The 23230-nt window shown below is 37.2% G+C and overlaps 1 long non-coding RNA gene across 4 annotated transcripts in view; it reads left to right on the forward strand.

The window, feature by feature from the left end:
• The window catches only part of LOC112541816 (uncharacterized), a 28140-nt gene extending 5978 nt beyond the window's left edge, over positions 1-22162 (forward strand). The window contains exons 2-4 of one of the 4 annotated variants that reach the window (XR_015794601.1): positions 18609-18832; positions 19464-19579; positions 20482-22162. This is a non-coding gene — a long non-coding RNA (uncharacterized LOC112541816). The remainder of the gene's footprint in view (positions 1-18608; positions 18833-19463; positions 19580-20481) is intronic. The other 3 variants (XR_015794599.1, XR_015794602.1, XR_015794600.1) reach the window with 3 other exon arrangements.
• Positions 22163-23230: the final 1068 nt, after the last annotated feature.

The following is a 23230-nucleotide window of genomic DNA, read 5'->3' on the forward strand; positions in this document are numbered from 1 at the left end:
TCTATAGCAAGGCTGGCCATTTTTTGCTGGCTGGACGCCACCACACTTCATATTTGTACAGCATGTAGTTGGTGTAATGGTGTTATATATGTGAGCCCAAACAGGGTTTTCTGCTTCTTTGCTGGGGTTTCTGTGGGGAAGGGAAGGTTTGAGGTTTTTCTTGTTTTTAAAAACTACTGAAGCTTCATTTTAAGCTTTTAAAAATGAAGATAACTACAGTTTTTTGTGGTTTCATGCTTATGCCACAAAATGGAAGGAACAAGTGTCACCTATTTTTAGTACCTGTGATCCAACAATGGTTCTAGGTCCTCAGATTTCCTTTCCCTGTTCTATAGAGTAGCTAGTCCCTGCTGTCCATTTATTAACGAACCCAACATTTTATGGTTTGATGTGTAATCATTTACATTCTTATTTGTAACAGACTTTAGAATCTATACACTTGCACAATGCTACAAAGTCTGTCATCAACTATATGTGTGAATCCTTAAAGCACTAACATCAACGGCATCTACTGTATCTGCATTTGGATTTTGCACCTTCTGATTCTTTTTTATAAGTATAATTACATCTATCAAGGATCATAATTTTGGTAGAATGACAACTTTAATTTTGGAAAGAAGAAGCAGAAGAGAAAGAATGAGGAAGAGGCCTAATTTGCGGTTCATTTATTTTGTGGTTGTTTTACCGGTATGAGTAGAGCAAGAGCCTTAGCAAAATTTTAGAGGGCTCGGGCTTCTCATATTCATTGAATGACAATTACTGAGCTTAAGATGTAGAACTGATTTCATAACATGTTTTGCAGGACTGAGAATGCAATGCCTCTTTTACAGTCTTTTACTGAAAACAATACAAATATGGTATATCTGTAAGCCTTTACTGATGCTATAAACTTCTGTTTTGTTGTTTTATTGAAGCTATATTTTTAATTATTGTGATCCATCCTAAAGTCACATTGTAGTTAAAGCAGTATATAAATAGCTTAAATGCATGCATGAATGCATAAAAGCTATGAACCAGGAAATCCTTAATTGAAGGTCATCTGTGCCTTACTAGCTCTCCTTAGACAAGTTGCCATTCTTTTGATCTTAGTGCCCCCCTAACGAAAAGGAATATCAATGTTGTGAGGGTAAATTAGATAATGAAATCTGGACATGTTAAAGAAAGGTACGCATGTCCATGACAGACAGTGGAGGTATATCTTACGTGGAAGATAGCAAAAATGGCTTTACTCATGTTCTAATAGAAACATGGGGTGGGGGTGGGGGGAGAGAACTCTAGATCCATTGTATCTGCCCATCCAATCCATTTGATTGCAAAGGTGTTGGAATAAAATACAGATGTTTATATCCTATTTTGGGTCAGAATCATAGCTGAGAAGTAGAGTGGAAGCTTGTCATATAGTCAAAAACATGGCATCTCCAATTAATAGGCTAAGAAAGAGAACTTCTGTTTTGCCCGAGACCTTGGAGAAGATGTTGTTGTTCAGTCGTTAAGTCGTGTTCGACTCTTTGTGACCCCATGAACCATATCGCGCCAGGCCTTCCTGTCCTACACTGCCTCCCTGAGTTTGCTCAGTTTCATGCTCATTGCTTCAGTGATGCTATCTAACCATCTCATCCTCTGCCGTCCTCTTCTCCTTTTGCCTTCAATCTTTCCCAGCATCAGGGTCTTTTCCAAAGAGTCCTCTCTTCGCATTAGGTGACCAAAGTATCTGAGCTTGAGCTTCATTATCAATCCTTCCAATGAGCAATCAGGGTTGATTTCCTTTAAGATTGACTGGTTTGACCTCCTAGCACTCCAGGGGACTCTTAAGAGTCTTCTCCAGCACCACAGTTCAAAGGCATCAATTCTTCAGCGCTCAGCCTTCTTTATGGTCCAGCTCTCACAGCCATACATTACTACTGGAAAAACCACAGCTTTGACTATGCGGAACTTTGTCAGCAAGGTGACGTCTCTGCTTTTTAATATGCTACCTAGGTTTGCCATAGCTTTCCTCCCAAGGAGCAAGCGTCTTTTAATTTCATGGCTGCAGTTTCCGTCTGCGGTGATCTTGGAGCCCAAATAAATGAAGTCTCTTACTGCTTCCATTGCTACCCCTTCTATTTGCCAGGAATTGATGGGTCCAGATGTTTTTTTAATGTTGAGTTTCAAGCCAGCTTTCGCACTCTCCTCTTTCACCCTCATCAAGAGGCTCTTTAGTTCTTCTTCACTTTCTGCCATTAGGGTGGTATCATCTGCATATCTGAGGTTATTGATGTTTCTCCCTGCAATCTTAATTCTGGCTTGTGATTGTTCCAGCCTGGCATTTCTCATGATGTACTCTGCATATAGGTTAAATAAGCAGGGTGACAGTATACAGCCTTGTCGTACTACTTTCCCTATTTTGAACCAATCGGTTGTTCCGTGACTGGTTCTAACTGTTGCATCTTGGCCCACATACAGATTTCTCAGGAGACAGGTAAGGTAGTCTGGTACCCCCATCTCTTTAAGAATTTGCCACAGTTTGTTGTGATCCACACAATCGAAGGCTATTGCATAGTCAATGAAGTAGATGTTTTTCTGGAACTCTCATGCTTTCTCCGTGATCCAGCGAATGTTGACAATTTGATCTCTAGTTCCTCTGCCTCTTCGAAACCCAGCTTGTACATCTGGTAGTTCTCGGTTCACATACTGCTGAAGCCTAGCTTGTAGGATTTTGAGCATAACCTTGCTAGCATGTGAAATGAGTGCAATTGTGTGATAGTTTGAGCATTCTTTGGCATTGCCCTTCTTTGGAATTGGAACGTAAACTGACCTTTTCCAATCCCGTGGCCACTGTTGCATTTTCCAAACTTGCTGGCATATTGAGTGCAGCACTTTAACAGCATCATCTTTTAGTATTTTAAATAACTCAGCTGGAATACTCTAATCTCCACTAGCTTTGTTGTTAGCAATGCTTCCTAAGGCCCACTTGACTTCACTCTCTACGATGTCTGGCTCAAGGTCAGTGACCACACCAATATGGACATCAGGGACATTAAGATCTTTCTTGTATTGTTCTTCTGTGTATTCTTGCCACGTCTTCTTAATCTCTTCTGCTTCTGTTAGGTCCCTGCCTTTTTTGTCCTTTATCATGCCCATCTTTGCACTAAACATTCCTTTGATATCTCCAATTTTCTTGAAGAGATCTCTAGTCTTCCCCATTCTATTGTTTTCCTCGATTTCTTTGCATTGTTCATTTAAGAAGGCCTTCTTATCTCTCCTTGCTATTCTCTGGAAATCTGCATTAGTTGCTTATATCTTTTCCTTTCACCCTTGCTTTTCGCATTCCTTCTTTCCACAGCTATTTGTAAAGCCTCATCAGACAGCCATTTTGCTTTCTTGCATTTCTTTTCTTTGGGATGGTTTTAGTTGCTGCCTCCTGTACAATGTTACGGACCTCTGTCTATAGTTCTTCAGGCACTCTGTCTACCAATCTAATCCTCTAAATCTATTCATCACGTTCACTGTGTACTCACAAGGAATATGATCTAAGTCATACCTGAGTGGTCTAGTGGTTTTCCCTACGTTCTTCAATTTAAGCCTAAATTTTGCAGTAAGCAGCTCATGATCTGAGCCACAGTCAGCTCCTGGTCTTGTTTTTGCTGTCTGCATAGAGCTTCTCCATCTTTGGCTGCAAAGTATATAATCAATCTGGTTTCAGTATTGACCATCTGGTGATGTCCATGTGTAGAGTCATCTCTTGTGTTGTTGGAAAAGAGTGTTTGCTGTGACCAGCTTGTTCTCTTGACAGAACTCTATTAGCCTTTGCCCTGCTTCATTTTGTACTCCAAGGCCAAACTTGCCTGTTATTCCGATTACTCCTTGACTTCCTACTTTAGCATTCCAATCCCCTATGATGAAAAGGACATCTTTTTTTGGTGCTAGTTCTAGAAGATGTTGTAGATCTTCATAGAACCGGTCAACTTCAGCTTCTTCGGCATCAGTGGTTGGGGCATAGAGTTGGATTACTGTGATGTTGAATGGTTTGCCTTGGATATGCACTGAGATCATTCTGTCGTTTTTGAGGTCTTATTGACTATGAGTGCAACTCCATTTCTTCTAAGGGTTTCTTGGCCACAGTAGTAGATATAATGGTCACCTGAATTAAATTCACCCATTCCCGTCCATTTCAGTTCGCTGATTCCCAAGATGTCGATGTTCAATCTTGTCATCTTATGTTTGATCACATCCAGCTTGCCTTGGTTCATAGATCTTACATTCCAGGTACCAATACAATATTGTTCTTTACAGCATCAGACCTTCTTTTCGCTTCCAGATACATCCACAGCTGAACGTCCTTTCGGCTTTGGCCCAGCCGCTTCACTCTTTCTGGAGCTACTTGGAATTGCCCTCCGCTCTTCCCCAGTAGCATATTGGACACCTTCCGACCTGAGGGGCTCATCTTCTGGTGTCATATCTTTTAGCCTTTTAACATTGTCCATGGGGTTTTCTTGGCAAGGATACTGGAGTGGGTTGCCATTTCCTTCTCCAGTGGACCACATTTTGTCAGAACTGTCTGTCATGACCTGTCCGTCTTGGGTGGCCCTGCACGGTATAGCTCATGGCTTCACTGAGTTATGCAAGCCCCTTCGCCACGACAAGGCAGTGATCCATGAAGGGGTTGGAGAAGATGATCCTGGCCTAAATGGACAAATTGTCTAGGACTGTATAAGGCAGCTTCCTATATTAATATTAGTAGACGCTTATGAATTATTCCATTGAAAGTTATCAGAATTACTTACGTCCCAAATGTTATTAGGAATAATATGAAGTTTGCATTTTCAGCATACACAGTCCAGTGATTAATGGAATGGAACGAGGCTATTATGATGTAGGGAAGATGATAATGTTGATACAAAAGCCATTTTTCTATTCTGCTTTAATACAAAATTCAGACTGTTTAAACACTGAAATATTTCTCAGTATCTCCCAGAAAAATTACTGGCTTTCCAATTCATTTCATTAACTGAAAAACTGATGGGAATAGCAGTAAATCAGTATGATAGTAACAAGATTTTTTTCATTACAAAATGGATTTACTATGAATGAAAACATTCTGTCTTTCATTTGGTTCATATCCAATGTTATTGTACCTAAATATTATAGTTATAAATCTCAACCCAGTATGCTTAGAGAACTTGTCAGCTCTGTCCATATAACCAGTAATGGTCATGTTTAGGCCTAAGCCTGGATTTTAAACTGATAAATTGTGTAATCTTTCCTGGTTTCTCAAGTGTGCCTAAGAGATATAAAAATCATTTTTATGGTTACAGAAGATATGATCTAGGAATTATTGAAATTCAGAACAGGGGCTTTATTAAGATGGCCTAAATATAATGGAAATGAAAGCATTCATTTGGTCACTTCTACTATTGCTGCTGCTACTTATGTTAAAGTAGAATGTATTAAGAGTAGCTTATAGCAGCAATTTAGTTTCTCCTGTAAAATGCTTTTTATAAGAACTCATGGGTTCAATCCACTTAATAAAAACATGGAATAGGAATTAATATGGGATATAAATAGGAAAGAAATCCATTTAATGCCAGTCTCTCTGTGTGCTATCTCCTTTTTGTATTATATATTTTAAAAGGCTGTTGTATAATAATTTAAAACTGTGACATCTGTGTTACTTGATACAGTGTCACTAATCATTAGTTGCCAATGCTAAAGTGAATAATGGTTCAAGAATCTGTCTTAGGGCAACCTCCCCAACCTGATACCCTCCACTTGGTTTGATTATTGTTCCCATCATACTCAACCTGAACATACCTTGTTATCTGATTTAATGAGAATTACAGTCAACACATCAGGCTGAGGAAGGTGGAATGAGGTGATTCCTCTGAATATGATTCAGAGCTGCATAAGAGCCATGCAGATTGTATCCAGGTGTTTGACTTCTAGCGCTAGGAATCAAAACACATAGTGCATCTCTTCAGTTTCTCCTTCCAAAAGGATTTTCTGTGATAAGAAAAAAGAAAATCAATGAAGTGGTGAGGGAATACTAGAGGGTTGCAAATGGAAAAATTCAGAAGATTATGCAGGTAAGCGTAGAATTAATTATACAAGAAAAATCCTTATTTGGAAGCCTTCAGTGGTAATTTGCCCAGCTATGGCTGGTGTCTCCATGGACATAACTATCTTCAAATCAAGATGGTACCCATGGATATCCTTAATGCCTACCAGACATATAACTAATCAGGTTTTAATTTTTAAAGATTCTTATTTTTATAGATATGAAACTATCTCCTGCAGCATGTCTGCCTCCCATATCTGTCTTTATAAGAGTAATAAGACATTACATAAGTCTCAAGAGGCATTTTTTAAAAAATGAAAGTAGAAGACCGTAGCTCTGTGTTTTGTTTGTACATGTGTTCATCCTGGAAGCAGACCTTTCTAAACCAAGCTGCATCTTTTTCTACTGATGTTTATCTGACCAAGTTTGGGATTCTGCACACAAGTTGACTTTTAGGCGGTGAAGGAAAGCTAACTCACATAAAATGTATTGGTACGTCACAAGCAGTACTAATGTTTCTGCTGTTTTCCCTAAGCATTATATTATCCTTTGTAAATTCATTAATATGTGATCACATAATTTTCAATCTCTGGAAAACTGCCTAGAAAAAAACATTAAGCCATTGTTCGTAAATTCCGTGAGCATTACTAGTGCTGTGATACCTAAAGAATGTTTGCAAATGTTCCTGTTGCTTGAAGGTGAACGAGAATCAGTACATTTCCAGGAAGGGACTAGTGTGCTAGATTGGGTGTTGAAAAAATCCACAAAGGAGGGAGTTTACCAGCCTTCCCTGACTGTGTAGACTCCAGATACATGCACTTACTCCCAGAATTCCCTAGCTGGAATGGTCATCACTGAGAATTCTTAGTGGAATGAAGTCTACACTTCTGGATGGAAAGTGGAGGAAGCCTGGTCCCTCCTAGTGAGAAAAGAGTTCGGAAGATAGGGCTGTCTTAGGAAGCTTAAGATAATGCTAACAAGTTCAATAAGTGAAGACAAGGAGGAAAACATTTGATTTAACGTTTTCAGTTAAATTAGCCAGAGGGTGGAAATAGGATAAATTGGCTAACTATAAGGAGAATGTTATTTTCTCCCACAAATCCAAATAAGGCTGTTTTCTTTCTCCTGATAGGATGAGCTGAATTTCACACATAAATTTGCCAGTTATGTATATCTTAAACTTTACATTCCCTTTGCTTTCATAAGAGCCGAATAATTCTGTGAGCCTCTATTTGATTCATACAAACATTTTATTGATCTATTTTTGGCTATTCAGTTTCAGTTCATAGGTAATCATTTCAGTTCTGGTTTACTGTTAATATTTTGAACTCACGACTATTCTTTTTCATATGAAACCTTTAAAAAGCAGTCATCTCTCTTTGTTTTTCCTTTAAAAATCAGTTTATGGACAAACTTAACAATAAATTTTGGAACAAAGCAGTTTCCTGAAACAAAAGCTAAAAGGAATTGCCAGAGCTGAATCACAGCAGATCTTTAACTTGATTAATTCTTTGTTTTGCACATTTACTAGAAGGACAAAATTATTTTCCAAATGCATGAATATTTTAAAAATGGTAACCTATGTATTGATTCTGCATGAATCCTATTAAAATAAAATAAAGTATTTGTAATGTAGTGCTTGTCATGGTGTCATTTTCAGCCGCTCTTTTAAAAATCATTTAAAAGGAGTATATTATGTGTAAGTATTATGCAAGCAGTTGGGAGTGTTAGCTCCCCAGAACTGTGAAACCTGAAATAAATTGTTTCACAGTTTCACAATGAGGTGAACTTTGCTGCAGTATGTTGAAATAACTTTTCCAGCATCAGGCAAGCTGCAGCAAACCTGGAACTGGAATATGTGCCTCAATCTGAACAGCTCATTGGACAGACATATAGTGCCAGCTTTCTCGCCTCACCACTCCCTATCTTGTCCTATCTTCTAAATGCCTTATAGCCCTCAGCCATCGTTGGTCTGATCCAGAGTATGACAACTTTCTCTTCCAAGAATGGAGGAAGGCCCTAGAAAAGCCAGTGGCAAAAACAGCTGAAAATGGGTGAGAGTGCCTACAAAAATTGCATTCAAAGCATAATCAATTCTGACAAGATAAATAGACAATAGAAGGATAATGTGGTTGTGTGAAACTTTTAGCAAAGATCTGATAATGAAAAGGCAGATGTAGGTGTAGAGAAGCACAGAAATGACCTTGGAGAAACTGCAGATATGCTTACAATAATTTGGTCAAAAATATACTTCAAGCATGGGAAATAAAACATTAGAAAGAAAGTCGGAGTGGCTCCACTCCAGTTCTCTGGGGTATAAGAGGGAGGGAAGGGAAAATGCAGTCAGGCTTTCAAGATGCTGTTACTGTAGCCTTCATCAATAAATATATTCCAGCCAAATTTGTGAAGATGGTTTCTTGGTCTGGCCTATCTCAAAGAGCTAACAGCAGGAAGTGGTAACAGATAAACTAGGAAGAGTACAACAAATATGGAACTGTAGAGATAGTGTCAAAGTAACAAAAGCTCAAAATGAGCTGTGGGGTGGGGAAAACATCTAAGAACAGCACAAGGCTCTTTGGCTATGCTCAGCACAAAAGGAAGAGAAAATGATTTATATATCAGCTGCTTAGTGAATATGGCTAAATGCTAACAAGTAACAAAGAAAAGGCAGAATTACTCAACTCCTATTTTGGTTCAGTCATTTCCAACAAGGTTGGATGCGATTCCCTATGGAACTGTGAAGAACAGAATGAAGAGAAAGGAGCTGGAGACTGATACAAAAAGAGTGAAGGAATGCCTCTTTGAATAGGTTTAAATCTCTAGGCCAGGTGAATTGCATCTGAGGCTACTGAAGGAACTTGCTAATGCTCTAGCTGGTTGTCATCTGACACATCTTAGAGAACAGGTAAAGTGTGGCAGACTGCTGAAGGAAGTCAAATATTCCTATCTTCAAAAATGGGGAATGGGAGGATATGTAGACTATACACTAATCATTCTGATATTGTTATCTGGACAGATTCTAGAGTATAAAACAATTCATCTGTAAATAATTTGAAAATAGTGCTGTGATTACTACTTGCATTCTTTGTAGGACTTATGAACGTGCAGTAAAATGTAATTTCTTCATATAACTTTACATTGGTGTTTCTCCAAGTATGGTCCAAGAACCCCTGGGGTTTCCCCAAGAGTCTCTCAGGGGTCTGCAAAATCAAAATTATTTGCCAGCCTATGTTGAAAAATAATACAATATTAAAATCCCATCAAACCATTGTGAGAAGGGGTAATGGCAGAGAATGCATCAATATTAATTTTAATGCAGTAAATATTGATAAATATAACACATACAAAAACTCTTTTGGGGTCCTCCACAATTTTTAAAAGAGGGAAGGGTCCTGAGAGAGAAAAGTTTAAGAAACACTGCTTTACATCATACAAGGACATGGGGAACAAGAAATAGGATGAATGGAAATGCAACTTTTCTATTGTTTTCTGTTTAGGATTTGTCCCTTTTTAGTTAACTTAGTACCTTGCAAAAGCAATCTGTAGTACAAGATAGTGACCAGGTGAAAGTGGTACTATCTATGAATAGGTTGAAACATACTCTGGTGAGCTCCATTAATTCTAGCCAGTGGTCAGGGGGTGTTGGAGTTGTTTCCAACAATACCCAATTTCGGTAGGTTGCTATATCTCTCTTTTGCTCTTTATGGACTTAAAAGGAATTGGCTATTTGCTCAAATTTTACTTTTTAACTGTGTTTCAGATTGATTTTTCTTTAAAGGAAAAGAAGATTCTCAGAAATCTAAAGAATCACAAGTCTTTCACTGTTTTATTTACTTACCTGTTTCCAATCTCTAACATATGTACATATGTTACATATGTAACATATGTAATAACATGAACGCTTTAAAAAGGGATATAGTTGTGTCCCTGCAGAGTTCTCATATACCAGCAAAATTGTACACCAATAATTTGTAATGCACATTATTGTACTGAGTGAGTACAGATTTCTACTGTCATGTAAGAGCTCACTTTAGTCCTCACCTATCAATTTGCATGTGTTAAAAATGGGACAAGGGAAAAATCTCTCATTAAATCATGATCTACAAAAAATAATGATGAAAAGTAATTAGAATTTTCCCTTACAGTATATGTAATAAATCTTTCTTCTCATTCACCAGACTCATTAATAACATTCTTGCAAGGCAAATGAATTTCCAAGAAAGCTAAATCTTAACTTACCATAATATCTACCATAAAAATGAAACTTTATATGACTGTTCTGGCTACAATCTTTCCCTTGCTTTTTTCTCTATATTTTGGCATGTAACTTACTATATTAAAATAAATACAAAATAGTTCATTTGTCTTCATGTGAATGCTAAGTAAATAAAATCTTTACAGGGACTATACAAAAAGTTAAATCTCTCCTTTTATGTATGCTCCCAGTCTGGATTGTCCCCACCCTCAAACTAATTTTTAAAATGTTATTACAAGTTTTATTAATATTTCTGTTTTGAATTATTCATTCACACTTTACTAACATGTTTAATTTTGTTCTTGCCTAAAGTGATGAAAGGTCACTTGATTATGTTTGAGCCAGGTATCAAAGTGTAATGTGGTAATTTACCTTAAAAAGACTTGGAGGGTTGTACAATAGGAACCATTGCCATGAAAGATTCCCCAATTTCCTATCCAATTATATACTTCTGTAAAATTTCTGTGATCCCTTAAAGGATCCTTATGCCTTTCATTATCCACAATCCACATCCACAATCACTAGATAAACTGAATTAGGTAAATTTCAGGTTGATAGACATTTGGGATGAGTCCATTTTAAAATAATCAATGGCCATGTTTGCATGTTACATTAATTGTTGAAAAGGAAAGATTTATCTTGAGTGATCCTAATAATGCATAATGCATAATTGTTCTCCTTCTAGCAGGCAGTGACTGACAAGTCACAGATGCCCCTTCCGTGATTTGTTAGTGAACTTGAATTTTTGGCTTGTACACTGAGTAAGCCAGATACAAACCAGATCATAGTTCAAAAACTTGCTTAACTACTATTAAAACAACAACAATAATAGTTCATAATATTTCATAAAAATAAAAGTTGATTAAAGTGCAATCGTGCATATTAACTTAGAAATAAGATTTGCTGGGACCAGGGTGGTGCAGTACCGAAGAAATGCACTTGGACAGACCTTAGCCTTTGAATTCTAAGACATTAAGTAAGGTAGAGTTCCATCTACAATCCCAGTTCTCACTTTGCTACTTAAAATCACAGAAGTAGTCTGTACGCTACACTCAATTTAGGTTAAGATTTTAAGACAGCATTCCTTGGAATAGCGTATTAGCTCTTTATAATGCCTAACCCAGGCATTATAAAACAGAAATCTGGGTGGTTCCCACTCAGATGGCATTCCAGACGTCCTTAAAGACCTGGCTCTTCTCCCAGGTTTTGGGCTAGAGTGGCTGGAGCCCCTTGTGGGGTGTGTGATATATGTTTTTGTGGTGTTGGCTGGATTTGCCATTAGACCATTTAAAAAAAAAACACCATTTTTTAATATTATGAGCTGCCCATAAATATCTGGATCTGGGCAATGCCTAAATCAAATAAATAAAACTGAACTCAAATTATAGCTCTGTTATATTTTCTAATATTTTCATAACTTTTGATGTGATCTTGTTGTTTCCATCTTAAATCACTAAAAAACCCAGAGACCTAGGACCTGTGTTGTCAGAGTGAGAAGAAAGCATAAGAGACTGGGGAGGAGTTTGGACTGGAAGAAATAGAAGCTCTGTAGGGAGGACCTTATTAACAGATGGAGATAAGTCTTTATAATTAGAATCTCCAAGACAACACCAGGCTTTGCTAAGTCCTGGACTTCTTGTGGCATCAGAACAGGAGAAACCAAACCATCTGTAGCTCCAGGAAGTACAAGTCTAGCTGAAAGGTGGAGTTTGAGAACATAAAAGTTTTCTCAGGAGTAGGACCCCACTGACAAATATGGATTCTTTTCTGATCAATCAAATCTGTATTATAGTCAAAGACCAGCATATACTAGCAGTTGAGGTTCTGGACTTCTGGCTGGTTAAGGTCTCAGTTTCTATGAGTTACTGCTGGAATAACCTGTATATTACCATCTTGATTTGATGAAACCCTAGCTGTTGTCTCCACACTGGCTCTGAATTCAGCCTTGGAAGTTTAGTTAAGTTTGATGCCCCATCTCCTGCTTGCATTTTGAGTTATGAGTTATTGTACTCATGATTTCATTCTCTGCTTGTTTGATTCAACAGCCTAGCCACAGTCTGAAGAGGATACATGGCTTCAAATAAGGAAGAATACTACTGAAGGATAATTTCTGAGTTTGTTGAAACCAGAGACCAGCACACCTTCACTGAAGTATACATTGGTTTATTGTTCAGCTCTGAAGGCAAAGACAAACCTAAAGAAAGGGAGAGAGTTATAGACTTATGCAAATTAGAGCATACATGTGGTTGAGTTCATCAGTAAGATATTTTATCGGGTATAGATAACCACAGAATATTTGATTGGATATAGCACATCTTATATCTGGAGAGGTAATTGAAATGTAACTATGAGGAAATGGTCAGGACTATAAAGTCACTAGGGATTTTGAAAGCCCAAAGAGGCAGTATTTCATTGACCTTGTTTCTTTCTAGGGCGTTTCTGTTAGCTCCATTAGATGGACTAGATCAGGAATCAACTCCAGAGGAGGGCTAAAACTACTTTTATTGAGATTAACTATAATAGAAACTTGCAAATTTGATTGTACTGTGCCTCTTCCTCCTTAAAGTTCAGTGATTTAGGGAGGCATTTGAGAAGTTTCCTGATGTTATCTTGGTTGTTCTGGCATTAAAAAAAAATGCTTCAGCCCTTTTGCTAGGCAACAACCCATATCTCCATCAAGGTCATCTTCCTTCCTTACTGCACTTTATCTTACTATGTTATCTTGCCCTTGTTTCTCAAACCATTGTTTTTCTCCTAGTATCTTTTCCCAGCCAATCACATTCCCTGGCCTTCTAAATGTTTTAGACTGAGCTGAGAATTTGCTTTTTCTAGCAAAGTGTATTTGAGGAGAGGTAAATTTTATTTGCCTAATCTGACACCATAGAGTTAAACTAGTACTTTGTTTTCCCTGGAAAGTTGTTTTTAGGGTAGGTCTTTTTCCCCTCCCCCAAATTTACGTATGTTGGTGATGCTGGCTAGAGATAGTATAATCTGATCCATCTCAGTGGTATCAATTTGGGAAAGGCTATATAAGAAGCTCTGGACCAGGCTTGCACAACAGGTTGATAATTTAAAAAGAATTGCGGACCACAATGGAATACACCGTTCAGCAGCTAGCAGAGCAGCAGCAATACTGGAAGTGAAGCCTGGAGATGCTGTAGGCCAGTGTTGTCCAAACCTGGCCACTTTAAGATGAGTGGACTTCAATTCCAGAATTCCCCAGCCAGCCATGGCTGGCTGGGGAATTCTGGAAGTTGAAGTCCACTCATCTTAAAGTGGCCAGGTTTGGACAACACTGCTGTAGGCGCTTGGCAGCTGAGTATCAGAGTGGCAGTGGCGAATTTATTGACTTTTTAAAAAACACTGGCGGGCACGAGTTTATTTGTGGGCTCTATGTTATGCAGGCTGCTCTGGACCAAGAGACAGTGTTGTATAGATAGTGTTTGCAGACAAGTGAATGATGCAGTAAAGTGGTGACATAAATTTTGGTTGCAGCAAGATATAGAAGGTTTTAGGCTATTTTGTCCTAAGGAAGATACTGTTGCTGATCAATGTTTGAAAAGCTTCTGTTAAGCTTTGATTATAACTAGACTTTTACGCTGCCCAGAAATATTCTATCACTGCTGAAAATGTTCTTCCTGTTGAACTTCTGTGTGATTTCTTCACTATTTTTAGTGAATGATTTTTTGTAAGTTTTCTCCTCATGCTTCCTTTCATATTTGCTGACCTAAAGGAAAACAATTCCTCCCTTAGAAAAAGAAAAATGTTAAACCGCTTCAATAGTAGTTTGTAAAATTTTGAATCTCATGTTGGAGTGCTGTTAGCTGCCTCAGTATCTGAGATTAGCTGAGTATTAGCTGCAACAAATATGGTTCAAGATGGTGATGCATAACATATTTAAAGGAAACCAGGAAAACTTTATTTTTGTGTAAAAAAAATGTTTTGGCACTTAGAATTTCCCCAATGCCCTATTTCAACTATGTGAATTTAAAGCTACAGATTTAATAAACTACTAGAATTCATCTTTCAAAAGTAAGTATCTATATATTTTTCAGATAGCATATAGCTTTGGAAGGAATACAATGTTATATATAAATATTATTCATAGAGTAGCTAATTTATGAATGTTTTTAATGGAAAGAAATATATAAGATCTAAAAATACAGTTTGTTTGAACCTTCTATCTGATGCACTGGGTTTACATGTAAGTCTAAACCACAAACAAATCTATGTATGAACTCCTGCCAGTGAAAAATTGGTTTTTCAATTTTTAACTCGTATAATTCTAGCCAACATGTGGATCAGGGATCATGCGAATGGAAGCCCATGGCTGGCATGAGGTGGGAGAAGGAGGATGTATGTAATTTTCCTGTTAAGTTCTATTCTATGCAGTGTCTTTTTGTTTGATAGCACACTATCAACTTAATAGCACATAATCACTTGGAGAATTTAATGATTGTGAAAAAGATGTTATGAGCTCAGCTCACATTATGTTTTTAAGTTCACCCTTTAAATATGTGTGAAGCTCTTTCAGTTTGGGAAACTATTTTTCAGTTTTTGAGTCTATATCCCAAAACCATATTTAAATATTCCTGCACATTTTCTTGTTTTTTAGGCAGCTATGTATATAGTATGGAGTAGTCTTCTGAAATATATTAGGTGACCACCAGGTGGCACTGTTCCTCTATGCAAACCATGGTAGTCCTGTAGTTTACACCCATTTCTGAAATTTGTCTTAGACTCATTCTTTCAATTTTAATATTTTATAGATCCGATAATTGCTATGTCAACATCCTGAACATATTAGGTGTTCTATGCCTGACATGACTTTTTAAAAAATTTCTGCCACATAGTTCTTGTGACAGTGTGAATTGTCTTGTGATAGTGTGATACTGTTTTTCAAAGTTAATTAAGAAGCAGTGTGCACTAAAATAGAATTAAATGAGAGACCTGATTAAAATCGGACTTTAGAAGCATTCCAGTTATAGCAGTCACTTTCCTGAATACTAGACAGACAGACAGACAGACAGACAGACAGACAGACAGACAATGTTTGCATTTGAAGGAAGTGCCTGTCTTTCTCTTTTCCAATTTTGAAATGAATTTCAAAACTGGAAGAGGTTGCGCTGTTCAAATTAACAATTTCAATGAATGGGCAAAGATATTGCTTTTGGGACTTGAATCCAGACTTCATTCCACAAAAGCCTCATGGATCTAACTCAAGTGGTTTTAAGCCAGGTTTCCTCATCTTAGTCCTGTCCAGATGTGTTGGAACCACAAGTTTATGAATCCTCAACCCAGCTAGTCCTCTCAGTGCATCTGGAGAGCACCAGGGAGGAGAAGAAGAGTTTAGGATACGATCATCTATTTGTTGCCACTCATTCTTGGAGGCTATTACTTAATATTAAAAGGGAAGTGACACATTATTATAAAATTATGAATTAGATTCCTATGTATCTGACCCCCATCATAGAGTGAATTTCATCACACTCTTTTCATAACATTTGTGAAGGGATACTTCATGACATTAAAGCTTCAGGAATCATATGAAAGCCTACTGAAAAATAATTGGTTATAATTTACCAAAGAACAAAACAAACAACAAATAGTTGATGAGTGAGTGATGTGCCGGCTAGCAACTGAGCATTGTGTTATGATCAAAATGTCTGTTTAATGTTAAAAAGATTTATGTCTAGACATCTTGTCCCATTTCCAAATTGTCTGCTGCAGACTCTTCTCCAGCTTTAATGTTTTTGATTCTATGTGAAAGCCAAGAGGTGAATTCAAATAACCTAAGAAATTATGTTTGAATTAAGGAAGAATTAAGGAAGAAAATTGGCACTGAATAACAGGGTGCAATGCAGTTCTGATGCAACTTTGATGTGGACCCCCAGAATCTCTTACTAATGGCCAAATTTCTTTAGCAAATGGCATTGCCACCAGTTTCAATCCTGATTATTAAACTGTTTGGGGTAAAGCTAGATTATGTTTTCAAGAAAAAAGGGCAATTTTGCACATCTCTGGGGCAGATGGGCGGCATATAAATTTAATAAATATATATATAAATAAATAAGCCAATAGGATATATTTCTTGGTGGTTGATAAATAAGAATGTTGCCATTACTTTAGAGGATTGGATTAAATTGAAGTGAACTTTCTGAAAAAGCAGAAATTTAGACTTAGATATATTATGTTTACACTAATTCTACCCCTTACCTTGTTTTCATCTTACTCAGTTTTTGAGTGCAGTACTTAGCATCACACAAGACTGAATATGACCTTGTCCCTGAAAAGGCACCCTAGATCTCAAACACAAAACCAGATCTCTAGTTCCTCGCCCTGGGAGCTTCTGTCAATAACCTTGATCCCTGTGCATTTATCACAGCCTTGAAATGAACTTGATCTGAAGCCCTAAGGCAGTTTAGGGCTCTTCAAAGCTGCTGCTATCTCAGTATTTCTTTCGGTAAATGAATTCCTGTTATTTCATATTGCTACCATGATCAACATGGTCCCCAGATCTCAGTGTAATCAGGAGCTTGGACTCTTTTCTGCACTATCTATATAGCCCCCTTTCTTAAATATGAAACATTTGTGTAGAGTGTGTGTGTGGTATAAAATTCATAGTATAAATAAAAGGATATCCCGTTAATAATAATAATAATAATAAAAAAAAGATCAATATCAGGGTGGAGGAGGGAAGAATTCTGACTGCAAATAAATGCTGGAGTCATATCAAATGAATTGGCTACAGTACTAATGATTACAATATGAGCTTACCATTTATATGAAAGGCAATATAATTGCTGTAAAAAAACTATTGGATTTCATACTGAAGAAAGGAAGAGAAATGCAGCGTTTCTGAGGTTAAGGATAAATATAATTGATTTATGATTAATATGTAGGCCTAGGCTTATTGAGCAAATATATTGTATTTTACACAAATGGATATAAAAGCATTTTCCTCATTTCTATGTGAAACCCAATATTTTGCATGCCAAAGAATGAAGGAGGTTATTGGCTTCAGCTACTGGTGGATGAATCCTTGACATCAATTCTTGCCAAAGTCAAGTCCATCTGTTGTGTAGCATTGGAAAATGAATGGGAGTTCAGAACTCCAAAGAATAATATGAAGGAAGCTATAAAATAGCTATTCATGGAGTGATCCAAGTAAATGAAACAGATCCATATTTTCAAATTGGCTTACTATGAATTAATTAAGCAAAAGTGATCCTAGGCATTTAGTAGAAGTATAGGCATTTACTAGGAATGGATGGAAATCTGAAGTTTATTCTCCCCCCACAGGAAACACCATGATAAATTGAATGAATGAATACATAAATAAATAAATGATAGTCCCTGTACTTTTCCAGCTGTCCACTAACATCAAGAAAATATCATGCCCCAGTCCATGTATTATAACTCTTTAAAATATGCGGTCTTAATTTGTGCCTAACCGCTGTTACAGATTGGCAAGCTTTAGCCTTTAAAAGGGCTACGTCTTTTCCTTTGCCATGTAGGAACTGACCTGAGTGGAAATTATAATTTTTGAGAGGCTAACATTCCAAAGAAGCTTCAAATCATTTTAATCTCAGTTATCATTCTGTTCAGGCCCCAGCCTAGATATGAGAGTGAGTTAGAAGTGGCTCATTAGTCCCATTCTAACCTCTGCCATTCATTGGTTTATTTGAAAATAGACTACATTTATACTAACAATCATATGAATGTACAAAAGTCAGGAGTTAAAAATGTGTATACAAACTCAATTTTGTTTCTCTGTACATTCATTGAACATCAAAACAATATTTTAGCCAATGATGTCTTAATTCCATGTATTTTGGAACATAAAAAACCCTCTTGAATTATTCTAATTTGCTCAAATTAGGAAATGTCTGCTTATACGGCTTTATTTCTAATTTAATTATTAAATTTTAGAATTTTATTGTTACTTTATTATCATTTATTGTTCATTTATTCATTATTTATCATTGTTTATTCATCAGCCATTTTGAACTTGATTGACGAATGATGGGGTATAAAAGATTTAAACCAGAAGCAGATGATCTTTTTGTGACTCTGAGTCATGTTTTAAACTTTATTTTCAGAGGTTAGGGCTGAAGGACATCGTAATTTTATACAAAAAGGCAGGATCAATTCCAGTATCATTCTAATTCTAATTGTAGAATAAAAGAACACGGTGGGAGTGTTTTGTGGATTAAGCCACTAAAGGTCTATGGGCAGATCATGGCTTTATAGATAGCATACAAAATTACAGGTTCTCTGCTTCCACAAGAGTGCCTTATTTTATCCTTTTTTTTTCAGAACTAAGAATTGTCCTGGTATGAACATGTGGCACTGGAGGCAAACGCAAATATATTGAGAGGATTTTGAGATTGCAACTGCAGCCATCAAACCTGCCACTTCTCTTGAATGGGTTGATCCCTATGCTGTTGTAGGCACATGATGATCAGTGGTACTGAGAGAGCCAAGGTGGAGCAACTCAGATATCCTCAACTGCTACTGCTATGACTACAATGGAAATAGGGGTTGGTGCAGTAGATGCTGGATCCTCTGATTTCCTTTTTGGTAGACATGCTGTTCCTAAAGATCTTGTCTAATAGAATCGTATCAAAAAAGAATACTGCCCTGTATAACTGTCACAGGCATTTATTCCACAGTTTGCTATAGCCATGTGACCTTTAGTTCTTTAACTTGGTTGAAAACTTTCTACCTCTGTGGGCTGTATGGTTCCTCTTTGTGCTCGGTGCTATCAGTTCCTTGTTGCTCCTATATAATAATCTTTTGTTTTTGAAAGTTTGGCGCATATCTTTTCTCTTTCTTTGGGGCTATTTTGATTTAGATGTAAGGATCTGGAAGACTTTGATTTTGCATTGCTCTAATGTTTGGCAACCTACAGGCTTACCAATTAAGTTAGCAGGCTTCATGATCAATGCCCACATATCTTGAGCACATCCTGACTGTACTATGGAGCTAGCTGCTAGATGTTATTCCTCCCAGTTGCCTTCTATGCTGCAACTGGAATGAAATTAAGCTTCTACTTTTATATAACTTTTAGCATAACATGCATTAACCTATATTTATTCCAGGTAAAGTAATTATCTCATTTGAGTTATTATTATTTTTTTGATAATCCTCTTTACTAATTTGCATCCTTAGAATATACCTGGGCTTGTGTTTCCTGTTTTTCCTATCATGTGGTTAGCATCCAAGATTGGAAGTGAAATTCACTGGTGCCCTTCCTGGGTCAAAGTGTCCTGTTCAGTTGGACAAAGGTATGGATTTTTTATGTATCTGTAGCCAGGAAATTATAACCATGATTAATCTTGATCAGATTACATATCTCATCATGTACACTGTCACATCTTGATCATGTATAACAGAGAGGTGTAATAGTATGTGGAAGTGACCTTGGGATACAGGAGGAAGAGCCGCAAACTAGACAACGGTCAAATAAGAGGCAGCTTAGCCAACAGAAGCAATGGGAGCATGGCAAACATCTCAGAAGGGACCCTCCCTAATTTCTTGGGCTATAAAGGGGAGGGGGAAGCATGTACTTTCAAACTTGCAAGATTCTGTTAATGTAACCTTACAATAAAGTTACAGCTAGTCCTTCTAGTTATGCTTCTGGTCTGGTTAACCCTGCAAGGTTGACATCAGTCTTGTAAGTCTGAAAGTTTATTTATGAAATTTATGAAAATGGTATCTGAAGTATTATCAATCATACCAACCGTAATGTTGTCAGGTTCTCCCTATTTGCTAACCCATACTATGGTTTGTCCTATTTGATTCAGCATATTGTGTGAATCCAACCATTGTGGTTTATTCTATAAGCTTTGGTTCGACAAAACATGGCTTAGTAGAATATATACCAAATCATAGATTGATATATACTAAACCCTGTGTTACACCCCCGAATGACTGATGACAAACCAAGTGTACCGAATAATTTTGTCCTGATATATTTAAAGACTTGCAGCAAGACAGGTTTGACCTGTTTTCTGTGGTCTGATTTCAACACTGAAGATGGCAGATGGAAGAATTTAAATAGCACAGCTTGTGACACGACCTTGGAGCCTGTTACGTTTTGATGGACAATGGCTTAGTTTTGTATCTGTCACAGTTTCTTTTCTTGGTTGAATGAATCCTTTTCTTCTCTGTTTATATTCATAATGAGAGGTGAAGAGATGATCAGGAGCAGTCAATCATGTGTCAAGTCCTCAAGAAGAAAGAATATTCTGAGTGCTTTGTATAGTTGCCTAGGCCAGATTTGGATTCTCGTTATAAGAACGCCAAAAGTCTGCCATTGAACTTGCTGGATTTGATGTAAAGCTAGAAGAGCAAAATCTGGCCAGGCTCAAGAAAAACACAAAACAGGAGAACAGCATCTTTCATCACTGCCACTGTAACATATAACAGCGGCCATCTCTGAATCTGCCTCATTTTGTTGGTGCTGTATCCATGCTGAATTGATTTACCTTGGCAGTTTCCTGATTGTTCCAATGTCTATTTGTTTAAAATGGAAACTGAGCTATGTTGTCTGCTCTCTCATTTTTTTGGCATGCGATCATATTGTGTCTCCCATTTTCATAATCAATCATCTGCAGTATTATTTTCCATGGTATGTCTCAGTTTTACAATACCTTTGGAGACATTTTATATAAAATTCAGACATAATGAAAAAAGGAATATTTTAAAAAAAAACTAGGGGAAAAATCTCATCCCCGAGTCTCCAAATATGGGAAAAATATCCTAGTTCCTTAAGGTACTAGCTTGGTGCTTTTAAAAGAACAGTAGACCTTAAGCTGTTGTTTCAATACTTTTGTAAGAAATAAAATTTGCAGCAGTGAACCTAATATGCTTTTGGATCATAAGCACCTCTACTTCCCCTTTAGCCTGCCTGCCCTTAGATTAAGGCACGCCGGAGTGCTGCCAGGTTGATTTTAGCGTTAATTGAGTTCAGCCTGAGTCCCCAGGCTGGTCCCTACAGAAGTGTTGAATTAATCTTACCCAACCCGATGCTTTCCAAGTGTTGGAATCAGACATCTGGAAACTCCAATCACCCTGGGGCAGGATTTAATCAAATACATTTGGATGGCACCACACTGGGGAGAACTGCCATATACTGAATGCAGACCATTGATCCATTTAGCTTAGCATAGGCCACCCCAAGGGTCTGCAGTGTGGTGCCTCCTGTAATATCCGTAGGCGATATCTGCAAAAATCACAAAATTAATTAGAATTTATTTTTATTTAAGAAAATTGGTAAAAATCTCAGAAGAACATTAAATATGGTAAGATTTCAGGCAAAAACATTCCTGCAAGATTCCAAGGATTAGATGGCCAAAATCTTGTGACTTTTAGCAATCTTGGAAGATGTCAACCATTTTAGTATTTCACAATGTTGGTGGATATTAAATGATGCCCAGGGCCTGAAAAGAGTACCTGTATGCTACATAGATTGATTATTTTGTTCCCATATTCTGGGCAGGGAGGCTCTCTTGCAGTTTGCTAATCAAGAAGCTGGAAAGAAGAGTTTCTGGATGGTAGTTCTTATAGACACCCTGATGTTATGTCTGAAATTAACCAGGACCGGGATGAATGGAATCTAAATTTCCCCCCTTATTTTTAACAGACAGTTCAGGAAATGGATTCTCCATGACCTTCTTATTGCTAAGAGACTAGACCTTCAACGGTGGAAAGATAAATTTATGGCCTCAGTTACTCAGTGGAGTGAAGACCTGATGTTATTTGCAATTTATGAATGAGTTGCTTATAGACATAGATTATGTATGAAATATGATTTTGATGAAATATGTCTAACCTTTATTGAGACTGTTGTGTAAAATGTCATATATATATATATATATATATATATATATATATATATGAGAAGCCTTGTGTGTATAATTTTTGTTGAGTTTTTTTCCCTTCCCTTCTTCTGTGATTTTTTGTCTTCTCTTTGTTCTGTTTTATTAAATGAACAGAGGCTATTGAAAAAAAAAATCCCTCCCCCTCATATAAACTCAATGGCTGAGAGACCTTCAATAGCTAAATGAGCCCCGTGATGGTGTGGTAGAAGACAGAGAGGTCCAAATTTGGGGGTGGGAGGTGTTCAGGTCACATTTGGCTTTGAGTGGTATGCTAGGCCAAAAAAGAAGTCATCTGGACAAGAAGAAAAACTAGATTTGATTTAACCGAATGTTAATGTCATGAACAATTAATCAGTTTTCAGTATGAATGTGGTTATTTCCATTGATTTAATAATTTTCTCAGAAGCAATAGATGGAGAGGCTTTGCAGGCTGCAGATTATATGCCCTCCCAAATCATTTAAAAAAAGGAAAAGAAAAGAAACACAAAAGCTTGTTTTGATTATTCCTATTTTGTGGCTGTTCTGATCTCTATATATGTATATATATATAACATTCATAATTATATGCGCACTTACCTGGAAATAAGGCCCATGGACAATAGGTATTCACAGAAGGTGTATGTGTGTGTCAAAATCTGCAAGATGGCGGATGCAGAATAGCGATCCAAGCCCCCACCCCATTTGTAAGTGTATGCAACAAGAGGGTGGGGATCATGACCCTGCAGTCACAGTTTGGCAGAAATTGACCTTTCCGGTAGATGTCCCTGCCATGGATAATAGTATGGATAATTACTCACTGCTGAATAAGCATGCCCAGGAATCCATTACAATGTTATACTTGTTCATTTACCTTCTTTAACTCCCTAGTTGGCTGTTCTCTCTCTTGTCAAGGCCAGCTTCTTGGTCAATCCTTATGCTGCAGTTTTGCAGACTTATAGTATCACGGGATGAAAAATGCTACAATATTTATCCAGCAGCATTTTAGTTTGCTTTTCTTAGAATATGGCTTGCCCTTTTAATTCATGACAGCTTGAGTGTTTCAGGAATAGGATT

This window comes from Python bivittatus, unplaced genomic scaffold (genome assembly GCF_059951505.1).
Source record: "Python bivittatus isolate LINGU-HERP-01145 unplaced genomic scaffold, Pbiv_v1 ctg000070_np1212, whole genome shotgun sequence".
Taxonomy (NCBI): Eukaryota; Metazoa; Chordata; class Lepidosauria; order Squamata; family Pythonidae; genus Python; species Python bivittatus.